This window comes from Notamacropus eugenii, chromosome 3, assembly GCF_028372415.1.
Source record: "Notamacropus eugenii isolate mMacEug1 chromosome 3, mMacEug1.pri_v2, whole genome shotgun sequence".
In the NCBI taxonomy this organism is placed as follows: domain Eukaryota; kingdom Metazoa; phylum Chordata; class Mammalia; order Diprotodontia; family Macropodidae; genus Notamacropus; species Notamacropus eugenii.
This window is the reverse complement of record NC_092874.1, coordinates 289,472,968-289,485,815: the sequence shown is the minus strand read 5'-3', so window position 1 is coordinate 289,485,815 and position 12,848 is coordinate 289,472,968. Positions and strand designations below refer to the sequence as shown.

The following is a 12,848-nucleotide window of genomic DNA, read 5'->3' as shown; positions in this document are numbered from 1 at the left end:
GGATCAAAGTCACTTGTCCCAGGCCATACAGGGAGCAAACAGCTAAACCAAGTTCCTCTGAATTAAACCCCAAACCCATTTCATTCCCTGCCTCCCTGGTTTCGTCACAGCCTCTAAGATCACATTCCCCAAGATCACATTCCCCAAGATCACAATTTTTTTTGAGCTCCCAAAGGGGAGCAAAGGTGGAGCAGTGAATAGAGCCTTGAATCTGGAGGCAAGAAGATCTGAGTTCAGATCTAGCCTCAGACACTAGCTGTGTGACTCTAGGTAAGTCACTAAACCCTGTTGCCTCAGTTTCCTCATCTGTAAAATTAGCCAGAGAAGGCAATGGCAAACCACTCTACTATCTTTGCCAAGAAAACCCCAAATGAGGTCATGAAGAATCAGACATGACTGAAAGATAGAACAACAATAAAAGCTAGCTCACACAGAGAAACAAGTGGCAAACTCTCATTTTATTTCATAGAACCCACAGCTTAGCTAGAGGTTGAGAGGAAAAGGGATGGGATAGGGAACAGCAAAATCAGGAGCAGCTGTACCCTGGGATTGAGGAGGGATGGCAGACACAGGAGAGCCAGAAAACAGTGGAGGGTCACACCTGGGCCACCTCTGCACAAAGCCCTGGGCCCTCTGCCAGCAGCACACCCAGGGAGAAGCCCATTATCTGGGCCTCAATGGGGACCTCCAGTCTGGAATGAGCAGGAGGAAGAGATGGAGAGAGATTTTTATAGAGAAAAAGAAAAAGATGATGCAATCAAGAGAAGCCAAGCCAGGGAGATTTCTTTACTCAATGTTCCTGCTTTGCACATGAGTTTTCTCATTGTGCAAAGGAAAGCAGCTACCATGCAGTCAACCCTATTAACTCAGCCTCCAAATTCACTTTCTTTGTGCTGTATCTCTCTGCCTCCCTTTCACCCCAACTCTCTCTTTCCTTCCTCATTCTCTCTCTGTCTCTTCTTCTCCCTGTCTCTGTCTCTGCACATCTCTACTCTTTCTCTACTCCCCCTCTCTCAGTCTGTCTCTCCCCTCTCTAAATCTTCCTGTTTTTCCTTTTCTCTTCCCCTCTCCTCTCTCAGTCTCCCTTTTCTTCTGTCTCTCTGTCTATCCCTCTCCCCTGTCTCTGTCTCCCATTCCTGTTCTCCTTCTCTGTCTCTCAGTCCTGCTTTCCAGTTTTCTCTGTCTTGCTATCTTTTCCTCTCTTTCCTCACCCATCTCTGTCCCTCACTCTCTCTCTGTCTCTCCATCTCCCTTTCTCCTCTTTTCTCCATCCCACTAACTCCCCAGACTCTGGATCTCAGTCTCTCTCTCCTCTTCTCTCAGTTTCTCAGTCTCTATCTCTCCCCCTCTCTCCCTGCCTCCATCTGTTTCTGTTTTTCTCTTTTCTCTCATCTCTCTGCCTCCCTGTCTCTTCCTTTCCTCACCCTGTCTCTGTCAATTTCTATCTTCATCTCCCTTTGCCTCTGTCTCTGTCTCTCTGTCTCTGTCTCTCTCTGCCCCCCTTCACCCTACTTCCCTTCCTCCTACAGTCTACCTGTGTTGAGTGACATAACAAAGCAAACCAACACTGAGAGGTCATCTCAGAGAAAAGCTTTGACCCAGGCAGGTATATGGTTGGCTCCACATCTAACCCGAACCAATGGCCAAGCACTAATCCCGCTGCTGCTGCTGGAGCTGGTTATTAGTCCAGTCGTTAGGGAAAACAACATGGAATTACTTGAGCAAAACATCTCTTTGCACCATTTCTGGGCACCTACGTACCCAGAGGTCAATGGCACAGACCCCACATCTACCCAAATATTCAGAGTCGCTCTTTCTGGTAGCAAAACCAGGAAACAAAAAGAGGATCTGTTGGTTGAACAGTATGATCAAGATGAATGTAATCATGCTGAAGAAGAAACAAGGCAAGTGTTGAATTCAGAGAGGCAGGGGAAGGCTCCTGTAAAAGGATACAGAGCAAAAGAACACAGAACCAAGAGAACAACAGACAAGGCAACCACAAGAACAGAATGGAAAACAACGAAAGGCAACCACACTCTGATTAATTGTAAAGGGCAAATTTGTCACGGAGAAGCCATGATGAAAGCCACCTCCATCTTCTTAGCAGAAAGGTGGGGGACCAAGGCTGTGGAACACGGTGCGCAATGTCAACAATAATAGTTGTATCCGTTGGCTTTACCCAAATGGTTATTTTTTTTCTTTTTCATAAGTGATGATTCAGTGAGGGGAGAGAGATTCTGTTAAGGGGAAATAACATTGTACAGACACAAGAAACAAAAGGCAACAATGAAACTTTCTAGAAACATACATTTAATGGCACAGCAACTGGCTCTCATCTAGGCTCAATCCCCTAGGCCAGGAGTGAGGAACATGAGGCCTTGAGGCCACATGTGGCCCTCAAGGTCCTCAAGTGTGGCCTTTTGACGGAATCCAAACTTCACAGAACAAATCCCCTTAATAAAAGGATTTGTTCTGTAAAATTTGCACTCTGTCAAAAAGCCATGCTCAAGAACTTAGAGGGCCACATGTGACCTCAAGGCTACAGGTTCCCGACCCCTGCCCCAGGACACCCCAGTAAAATATGTGAAAGATTTCTTCCATGCATTTTTCTACCTGTATAACCTTCAGAAAGTCACTCTTTGGTCCTTCCCTATAACAGAGTAGGAACGGGAGAGATGTACTCAGTGACCTAGAAGGTCCATTACAATGCTAGATCCCTGGTCTGCTGGTAGACTGGTGCCCAACCCCTGAAGTCAATGAAATAGTTTTCTTAGGGATTTTGGAAGAGGCAGACCCATTTCTTAACGATATCAGGAGAAAAAGAAGCATTGATTTTTTTAACCTACTTTTTTTAATTGTCAGGATGACTCCCTGTTCCTGGCAGGCCTATAGGACATCAAGATGTGCAAAGCACCTTACATACATTATCTCATTTGAACAAACTGCAAAAACAATTCCCCAAAGGCTCATAACCTCCAAATCCTGCCCTTTCTATCTCTCTAACGGTTTGAGTTATCTTTGTTCTTCCCTGTTTCTGAGGCCTAATGCCTCAATCCACCCTTGGGAAAAGCTCAACAGACTCTGTCCTTGGTACACCTGAATTTCACACTTTATTTCTTCACCAGCTGGATCTGCCATCACATCATGAATACCTCTTTTTTTGCTGGGGTCGAATTTATTTGGATTAGAGGTGTACCTACCACAAAAGCCATGCCGTTAGAGCAAGGCCATCCATCCATGGTCAAACTACCCCTGACAACTTACCTGTTCCCTCATTACCTGGCTCTTCTTTCCCAAAGTGACCAGGTAGGGATGAGTGGAACAGCCCTCATCATGTGACTCACTATCACCTCTGAGGGAGTCAGTGACACAAAGATTCTCGAGAAAGTATTTGTCATTAATTGCTATAAAAGAGTCTGTGCACCTGAAGCGGGTGAGTTCAGGAGGCCAAGATGCACCTGACTGAAGAGGTCATCTTGTCCAATCCCCTCCCCTCTTTCATTTTACAGATAAGGAAACAGAGACCCATAGATGGCAAGTGATCTGTTCCAAAACTGCACAATTAGTAAGTATCTGAGGAAAGATTTGAATATAGGCTTCCTGACTTCAGTGTTCACTGTACTACCTCTCTGACTTCACAGATGAGGAGAAGCAAGAAGAGAAGGAAGAGAAAGGGAAGAGGGAGGGAGGGAGGGAAGGAGGGAGAGAGAGAGAGAGAGAGAGAGAGAGAGAGAGAGAGAGAGAGAGAGAGAGACAGACAGAGACAGAGACAGAGACAGAGAGACAGAGAGAGACAGAGAGAGACAGAGAGAGATGAGGAAAGGGGAGGGGAGGAGAGGGGAGAGAAAGAGAGAAGAGGGGAGAGGAGAAGAGGGGAAGGGAGAGGAGAGGAGGGGAAAGGAGGCATGATTGGGACATTTAAGATTCCTTCCCTGTTCTATACTCAGTAATAACAGCTGATATTCAGAAACCACTTTGAAAAGTTTTATTCAAGTAGAGAAAAGAGAAGAAAAGAAAATAAGCATTTATAAAGTACTAATTATGTGCCAGGCATTGTGCTAGGGACTTTTTATAAACACTATCTCATTTGATCCTTGAATAGGAGGATGGTAGGCGCTAAATGATCACCACTTTACAGATGAGGAAACTGAAACAAACAGGTTAAGTGACTTGCCCAGGGTCACACAACCAGTAAATGCCTAAGGCAGGATTTGAACTCAAGTTTTCCAGACTACCACTCTCTCTACCCATGGCACCACGAGTACTTCCTCAGACAGACTCATCCTGGTTGTGTGATTCCAGGCAAGCAACTATGCCTCTTAGGGCTCTAGGCCCAAGAAGTCAAAGGACAGGCCAAGCCACAAGCACTTGCAAAACTCTCCAGTGCTGCCAGACTCAGTCTAAAATATAGTTGGGAAATGTTTAACAAAATAAATAAAAATACAGATACAGTACAGATAGTGGAAATTTGTGATTTTCTAAGTCAATGCATGGCCCTTTCTATTGGAGTCTTAGGCAAGACTCACATTCTGTAAAATGTGTCAAGGAGGGAGAGTGATGAGCTTTGGCAGAGAGGGTGTTCTCACCTGGAAGCTACCTATGCCAGTGAAATCTCAGCCTATAGAAACTTCTTGTCAGGAGTCAGCTCACCATTCTACTCTGCTTATATTTAGTGGACTATTACAAAATTAGGTAAAATGTTTGCTTTTTGTAAATAAACCAAATGGCATGCAAACTGATCTTCTGCAAATTCACTGAAAGCATTGTCAATACAATCCCCAGATGCAGACAGGAGGACAAGAATGATGATGTGCCTCATCCTGTCCCCACCTGGTTTTGATATCTTTTCCATTAGACCTCTAGAATTTAAAAGCTTTTCCTTCCACTTACATTGGAAGTTATGAGTCTTAGGCCAGCATCACCTATTAAAAATATTGCTCAGGGGGCTAGTTTAGATGGGACATAGAGTGCATCAAGCGGAATGAAGCTGGAGCCAGATGGTGAAGGGCCTTTGAGGCTCCACAGATGAATCTGTATTTTATCCTGGCAGCCAGAGGAAGCTACTGAAGGTGCTTTGAAGGTACAGTGATCAGGTGTTTCACTTTTGTCTTTGTATTCTTAGCACCTAGCACTATGCCCAGCACAGGGGAGGTGCTTAAATCCTGACTGAAGAGAAAAATAAATTTAAAAATTGAAAGACAGATGGACAGACATGATAGACATGATAGATAGATGGATAGATGGATGGGTAGATGGATGAATGGTTGGATGGATATAGATATGTGTGTGTTTGTCCTTCATTGCCAAAGAAAACCATGCCATCAGAGAAATAATGACATGACTTGCACTTAACTTTGTTTTGAGTGAGGGAGGGCTATGCAGGTCACCAACCTCACTTCTCCTCCAGAGCCATCTGGATCCAGTGACTAGATATTCATCAGGATGACTGGAGATGACCCCGGATGAGGCAACTGGGGTTAAGTGACTTGCCCAAGGTCACACAGCTAGTGAGTGTCAAGTGTCTGAGGTGAGATTTGAACTCAGGTTCTCCTGATTCCTGCACTGGTGCTCTATCCACTGCACCACCTAGCTGCCCCTGGATATAGATATATGTGGATCATGGATAGATAGATGGATAGAGATGGATAACAGATAGGGATGGATGATCAATAGATATGGAAAGCTAATCGATCTAAATAGATGGAGAAATAAATGAAGATGGGAGGAATAAGTAGACAAAATGTTGCTCTTACTCAAAACACAATATTTACTGAACCATTTGTGTAAGATCTTTGGTATCTTATACGTTTAAAATGATTGTGGAATAAGATGTTCTGGATGAATGAATATTACAGTGAACAGAGAATGGGCACATACACCTACCATTCAGAGATCACAGATTCTTAGAAAATTAGACTATAATAAAATATACTGTAGTGAAATTTTAAATTAAATCATAATACTGAAATACTGAGATTCAAATGTATTGCTATTATTATCATTACCATTCTATGCTCCTCAAGCTACATTTTGGGATTTTGTTTCCCCTTTAGAGCTTCCTTTTCTGTTCACTTTCTTCTTTTTTGCCTCCTTAAGCATGCTGGGGCAGGGAGAGGGCCACACAGTCTGATTCAGCTAAGGACAGCCCTGGGCCCCACACAGACTGAGGGCCGATGATTATTATTTACCTTATTATTTCATACTTGTCACTAACCCAGGTGCTTTGAACCCAATAATTAACTAAATCTAGCCAGAATTCCTTGTCAGGGAGATGACATGTTGTCCTTATAATCTCCTCTACAGAGGAGTTAGGTGACTGGCCCAAGGTCACACAAGCAAACAATAGAAAACTCATAATTAGTATCCTCTCATCTCTTATCCCAGGGCCATCAAGCCACTGGGGCCTCTCTGGGTTTGATTTCCATCAGGCATCATAATTATAATTGCTGGGCCTTCCAAATGACACCTGTGCTCACAAACTCCTAGTAACCCTCTCCTGACCCAGATGCAAAGTTTTAGTTTTTGCCCAACAATTTAGTTGAAAAATGTGCTCCTGGAAGGGAGTAACCCTGGAGGCTCTGGTCTGGAGACAGGAGTGTGTGGGCACCTAGGTGTTTAAGAAAATGAGCTTGTGACATTTGGCCTGGTAAGGCTGTTCTGCATGATGGTCAGGTCAGCAAGCTGGGAGAGACAACTGTCAGGCAAGCTTTTAGACAGAGAGGGAACATGGTTATGCAGACATGAGGAAAAGAAAAGGCCATCTGAGAGAATGAAGGATGATGATGGCTCAGGCTAATTAACGTTCCAAAAGTGATTTAATATTCTGAGACTGTAAAGAGACCATTAAAAAAAAACTAGAGCATTACTTTTCTCTACTTACAGAATAAGTATTTTAAAATCAAGTCTGGATGAGTGACACAGATTCATACATCACCAAAAAAAATGAGGTAGTGAGCTGCTCATCACTGCAAGGTGTTCAAAGCAGAGACTAGACCTGCCAGGGACCCTGGAGAGGAGTTTCATGCTTCAGGCAGAGAGACTGGGCCAGATAATCTGGGAGATCCCTCCTGACTCTAAGACTGCAGGGTTTAGGGAAAGGAAGGGGGGAAAGAAGAAGGGAGGGAGAAAGGGAAGAGAAAAGGAAGGAAGGAAGGAAGGAAGGAAGGAAGGAAGGAAGGAAGGAAGGAAGGAAGGAAGGAAGGAAGGAAGGAAGGAAGGGAGGGAGGGAGGGAGGGAGGGAGGAAGGAAGGAAGGGAGGGAGGGAGGAAGGGAGGGTGATGCTCTCTCAATCTCTGTCTGTTTTTCTGTCTCTATCTTTCTGTCTCTCTTTCTGTCTGTCTTTCCATCTTTGTCTGTCTTTGTCTTGTTTTCTCTGTGTTTCTGTATGTCTCTCTTTCTCTCTCTTTCTCTGCGTCTCTGCCTTGTTCTCTCTGTGTCTCTGCCTTGTTCTCTCTGTGTCTCTGCCTCGTTCTCTCTGTCTCTCTGCATCTCTGCCTCATTCTGTCTCTCCATCTCTCTCTGTCTCTGCCTCTGGCTAGATTTAGTTAAATCTAAAGAGACAGCGTCTCTCTCTCTCCTGCTAAGCACAAGAAGAGGGCAAATAAATGGACTGACCAAGACAGAGACATTTCTAATGGCATCTTCACATGGATGCAGGAAGACAGTCTAAGCTTGCTGATATTTTTAGGCAGCTGTGGTAGCCACATGGAAATTTCTAATTCCTCTCTCTGCCTCCACCCTCTCTGCTGTCCAACCATCTTTCCTGCTGTTGCCAAAGTCAAACAACTAAAGCACAGATTTGACCATCATCACTCTCCATCTCAAGAAGCTTCAATGGCTCCCTATTGCCTCTAGCTTAAATACAAATTCCTCTGTTTGGCTCATAAGCCCTTCACAATCTAAGGCCAGCCTAAGTTTCCAGGCCACTCAATGCCCAGATGTGTCTGTGATCCCACAGATTCAGAAATTCTTTCCAACAATATAGTTTACAATTCATCCAATCCTTCCTATCCCATAGGACCCTTGTCCACTTTCTCCCAAAGTTTGACACAGGGCATTCAAGCCTTTCAAAGCTGATCACACATTCTCTCTCATGCACTCTCTGCTCTGGGTAGCACCAACAACAATAATAAGCATTTATATGGAGCTTTAAGGTTCACAAAGCACTTAAATCTCATTTGATCTTCACAACTACCCTATGAGGCAGGTAATAGAATTAGCCCCATTTAACAGATGAAGAAACTGATACTCTGAGGTGTTACTGGTCACAGCTAGTAAGTGTCTGAGACAGAATTTGAACTCAGGTCTTCCTGACTCCATGTCCAATGATCTATCTTCTATGCCACCTAGCTGCCATTCCCACACAGCCTTCCATCTTCCATACTGTAGTCTTTGCTTGGGTTCCATCCCAAGTCTGGAGGGCACCTATCTTCTCCCCTCTATCTCTTAGAAGCTCTAGCTCCCTTCTAGGCTCAAGTGCTGGCTTCCCAGAAAGATCCTTCCCAGATTTTCCCAGGAGTCAATGCTTTCTCTCTCTTCCTCCAAATGACTTCATGAGTATTTCACCTTTACTGATCTGTGATCACATCATCTCCCATAAGTTGAATATAAACCCCTTGAGGGCAAGGATTGTCATTTAGGCCTTGAGATCTCCCACATGCTTGGCACACAAGTATGTATCGCACACTTGTTGCACACACAAATGCTTGTTGAATTGACTTTAGATTGTGCTGGAAGACAGTGGTAAAGCCCTGGATCTGAGGGTCAGAAGAGCTGAGCTGAGTCTGCCACTTAGTCCATCAGTGACCTGGAGTGATCCTCTCACTTTTCTGAACCCTAGTGAGGAATACAATTAATTGGACAAGGTCATAATAAGAGATTTACAAAGTACTTCACATCCATTGCCTTTTTTGGGCTCTGAAAAGGTTGCCTAAGATTAAACTAGCTAATTAGCTAGCAAGAGTCAGGATCTGAATCCATGTCTTTCTGATTCCAAGGCCATTCCTCTATCTACTATAGCACAGTGTGGTACAAGATAATTCTGTAGAATAAACTTCAGTGTGTTATGTTATGTTCCCATCCAGTCTACAATTCTAAGAACAAAGGAAATAGATATTTTGACAAATTTGGAGGATAAAGAAAACCTCCACATGATAGGGTCTCATTTATATACAGTATTTTTCTGGATATCTCAACTATTAATTGGAGAATTTTTTTTAAATGGCCTCTGAGCATCCAGAAGAGAATTCACAAAGCACATGCCCTTTATTCAAAAGGTATCCCCTCAAGTCTTCATTCAGAGCCTATTTATTTTTATTTTAGAAACAGTTATATCAAGCTTGAGCTAGTCAGTGAAAAAGGGAGAGGAGGAACAGGTGGTGCTAGGATCAGACGTACAGTGAAGATGGTAAGTGAGAGCTACTAGCCTTAAAGGGAGCAAAGAGAAAGTGAAACTATAAAAATCAGGCACAGACATGAAAAAAGCATGCAGTCTGGGGCCAGTGAATGTAGGAGCCAAACACCCAACACCTTACACACTTTAGTAGAGCCCAAGAATGTGCAATATTGGATGATGAGACTGTCAGCAGCAAATGGTTAAGGTACATTCATTATACTCTATTTAATAAGGCAGAGGAATGGCTAATGTTACCCACTTGTGTGGGAAACCTTATTTCCCAAAGATGTCACGTAAGTGGGTCTGTTGCCTTAAGGAATCCAAGGAAACTGGGTGGGAGTGGGGGGGAAAGGTGAAATTAAGGCAGAGTTTATACCCTGGATGCTAAATGGGATTTTAAAATGAACACACTAGAACTTCATGTGAAAATACACTGTAATGGGAACCGAACAGGAAACAACGCCAACTCAAGCAGGCCTAACCAACTCTGTGGTCTTCCTTCTCCTTAAATTATAACCATTCTTTAAAAAAATAAATAAATAAACACAAAAACTCTTTTAAAAAGAAGTGGATTATAAAAGTGAAACCCTTTAAAGAGAAAGCAGAGTCTAGGAAAAGAATTTTAGAGCCAGGAAAGGGTCTTAGGAGATCATCCAGTCCAAGCCTCCCACTGTGTAGAGATGGGGAAACTGAGGCTCAGAGAAGAATAATGGCTTTCCCAATGACATAACTAACTGGTGAGGTGGAGATCCAGGGCTAGATCCCACCAGGGGAGTGGTCTTTCCATTACAAAGAGCTGCTTCCCAGAGAAGGTGTGGCCTGAACCAAAGGAAGTCCCTTTGACCTTGAGCATCTAACTCCCTCAGCTTCTTATTAAACAAAGCCCATCAAAACAGAGGGAAACTCAGCCTGACAAGGCCATCTGTGGTCAAATAATTTGTCCAGCAGAGCCAAGCTAGAGGAGCCGAGGGTGGCTTTTTCACCAGCTCCTTGTGGTGTAATGGTATGCTTATTCTTGTCTATTTTCTCTGTGCTTTTATGTTAGACAGTATTGTAACTAGATGGTCACAAGTTTAGGGATGGAGAAATGTACCTTTCTTTTAAAAAAAAAAATTGTCAGACCCAACATAGGGAGGTTCCAGAGAAGAAACTCCCTGCATCTAAGCAGGTCAGCACCTTCTTGAAAATGTTTAGCCTTAGAAACTAGCCTGGACCACTGAGTCACGTTTACCCAGGATCACACTGACAGTCTGTGACTCCCAGGTCATCACTAGAACTTGGGTCTTCTTGTCTTTGAATCCAACTTTCTAGTAACTAGTCTCTGCTGTTTCTCATCAGTCCTGATCCTGTCTCTGGAACTAACCAACTGACATTAACTTGGGAAGTTAAGGCCCCCCCTCTAAGCTCCCATTTCTTCATCTATAACATTTTCATCTAGAAAATTCTAAGATGCCAGGATGTAATCATACCATCTAGCTGTGTGATGCTGGGAAAATCAATCTCTGGGCCTTATCTGTAAAATGAGAGTTAGGTCTCTAAAGTCTCTTCCTGGTCTCTGTCTCTGAAATTCACTAATTGGTTGGGATTTTCCAGGGCAGAGTACATGGAGATGGAAAAGGAAGATGGGACACATGTATTGGGCAAGCCAATATTAATCTAGATTCTCTCTCTTTAGAGAATATGCTTTCTGCTGACCAAAGAGGGAGAAAGGCCAGATTGGGGGGGGTGGGGGGGGAGACTCTGGGCAGCTTACAAGTCTTGGTTTCTTCCACCAAACAACTCCAAGACTTGTTTCGGCTCTCTCCTGACAAGCCCTGGTAGAATAGATGAGCTCCTTGAGAGTAAGGACGGTTTTGTTTTTCTTGGTATCTCTAGTGCTTAGAACCGTGCCTGGCACAGAATGAAGGCTTAACAGATGCTCACTGATTGACAGCTTTCATTTTCTCACCTGTAAATGAGGAAGATGGTACCTGCAGTGAAATGTAGGCTTCCTGAGGGCAAGGATTGTGTTTTTGCCCTTCTGTGTCACTTGCCCCAGTCCTTTCCTGGAACCCAGAACAGTGCCTGTTATCATATATGTACACAAGCTTGCTTTTAGATTGACTGACAGTTGAACAAAAGATTCTGGAAATGTCCCCTCTCCCTTGATCAAGAGCATTCTGGGGTTCTGGAGCCCTGCTCCGTGCTGGGCTCCAACACTTCCAGGTTGGCTCTCTCTTACACACATGGGAACATGGACTTGGGAGGGCGGGTTCTGCAGCACTAGGGCCCAACACTGAAGCAGCCTCCAGGGTGAACATGAAGCAACGTGAATAAAATCTGTCCAGAAAAGACAGCATTTCAGTCCCCACCAAGCATCCTCTGGCCAAACCACTGAATATGTAACAAAGTTTTCTTTCGTTTGGGGAGTCTCTGGTTACGGTTATACCATTTCCTGTGGAAAATTGAAGCTTTGAAGTATCTAGCTCAGGCTTTCTGAGCCGGGCAGGGGGCTGAGAATGCTCTCTCTCTCTCTCTCTCTCTCTCTCTCTCTCTCTCTCTCTCTCTCTCTCTCTCTCTCTCTCTCTCTCTCTCTCTCTCACACACAAGGTACCGCTTCACACACACCCCAGCCCCATCTCCACATTTAATCCTCGTCACTCCCCCCACCAGGCTTGCAATGCCAATCCAGGTTCTGCTGCCCTGCCGACTAGTCTTGAAAATAGAAGAGGGCAGAAGAGAATAGTTTCTGAACCTGCTGGAAAGACCGGCTGGAGATGCAGGCCCTACCCCAGACACACCTCTCGCCCCTCCCCAGTCCATCTTCTCTCTTCCCACCCCAGGGCCTTGGGGAGACAGAGTCCTTTCACCAGAGTGGGCACTGCTGGAGTTGCAGACTGAAGAGGGTCAGGGTCGCACCTGGGGTGCTCTCATTTGCCCAGAGCTAATTCTATAAACATGCCCCCAATAATGGGGGACACTGCGGATCTAGAAGTCCCTCACACACCGTGGGGCTGGCTTCCTCTCCCCTCTGGCTCTGACTCCACCCTGCTTAAACCCTGACAGTCGCCCCCCATCCCCTCCCAGTTCAGTGCCTAGAGAGAGAGTAACGGTTACGGTAAGCAGGGTAGCGATGACACCTCCCTCATTCACGGTCAGCCTCCTCCGGCGCCCCCGGAATCTGTCAGCTTCAAGGTCAAAACGTCTCTTTGGGCACAGGGATGGCCAGGCAGGGGAGGAAATGGGGGGACAAATATCTGCCGCAAAATCCCAAACCTGTCAAAATCTGTGGCCGGCGCCGGCCCCGCCCCCCGCTGGGCAGCAGCACCGAGCTAGGAGGTCGGAGGCCCGGGAGCTCTAGGGCCCGCCAGCTGGGGCTCCACCGAGGTTCCCGAGGGGGCGTGACCGCACTCCTTGGGATCTAGGCGCTCCGATCCCGAAAGGCGCGCAACTTATGCGGGTATAGCCCTCGAGA

General features: G+C 45.1%; 1 protein-coding gene across 2 annotated transcripts in view; it reads right to left on the bottom strand.

The window, feature by feature from the left end:
* ABTB3 (ankyrin repeat and BTB domain containing 3) overlaps window positions 1-12,848 on the bottom strand; it is a 304,327-nt gene that overhangs the window by 289,424 nt on the left and 2,055 nt on the right. The window lies entirely within an intron of this gene.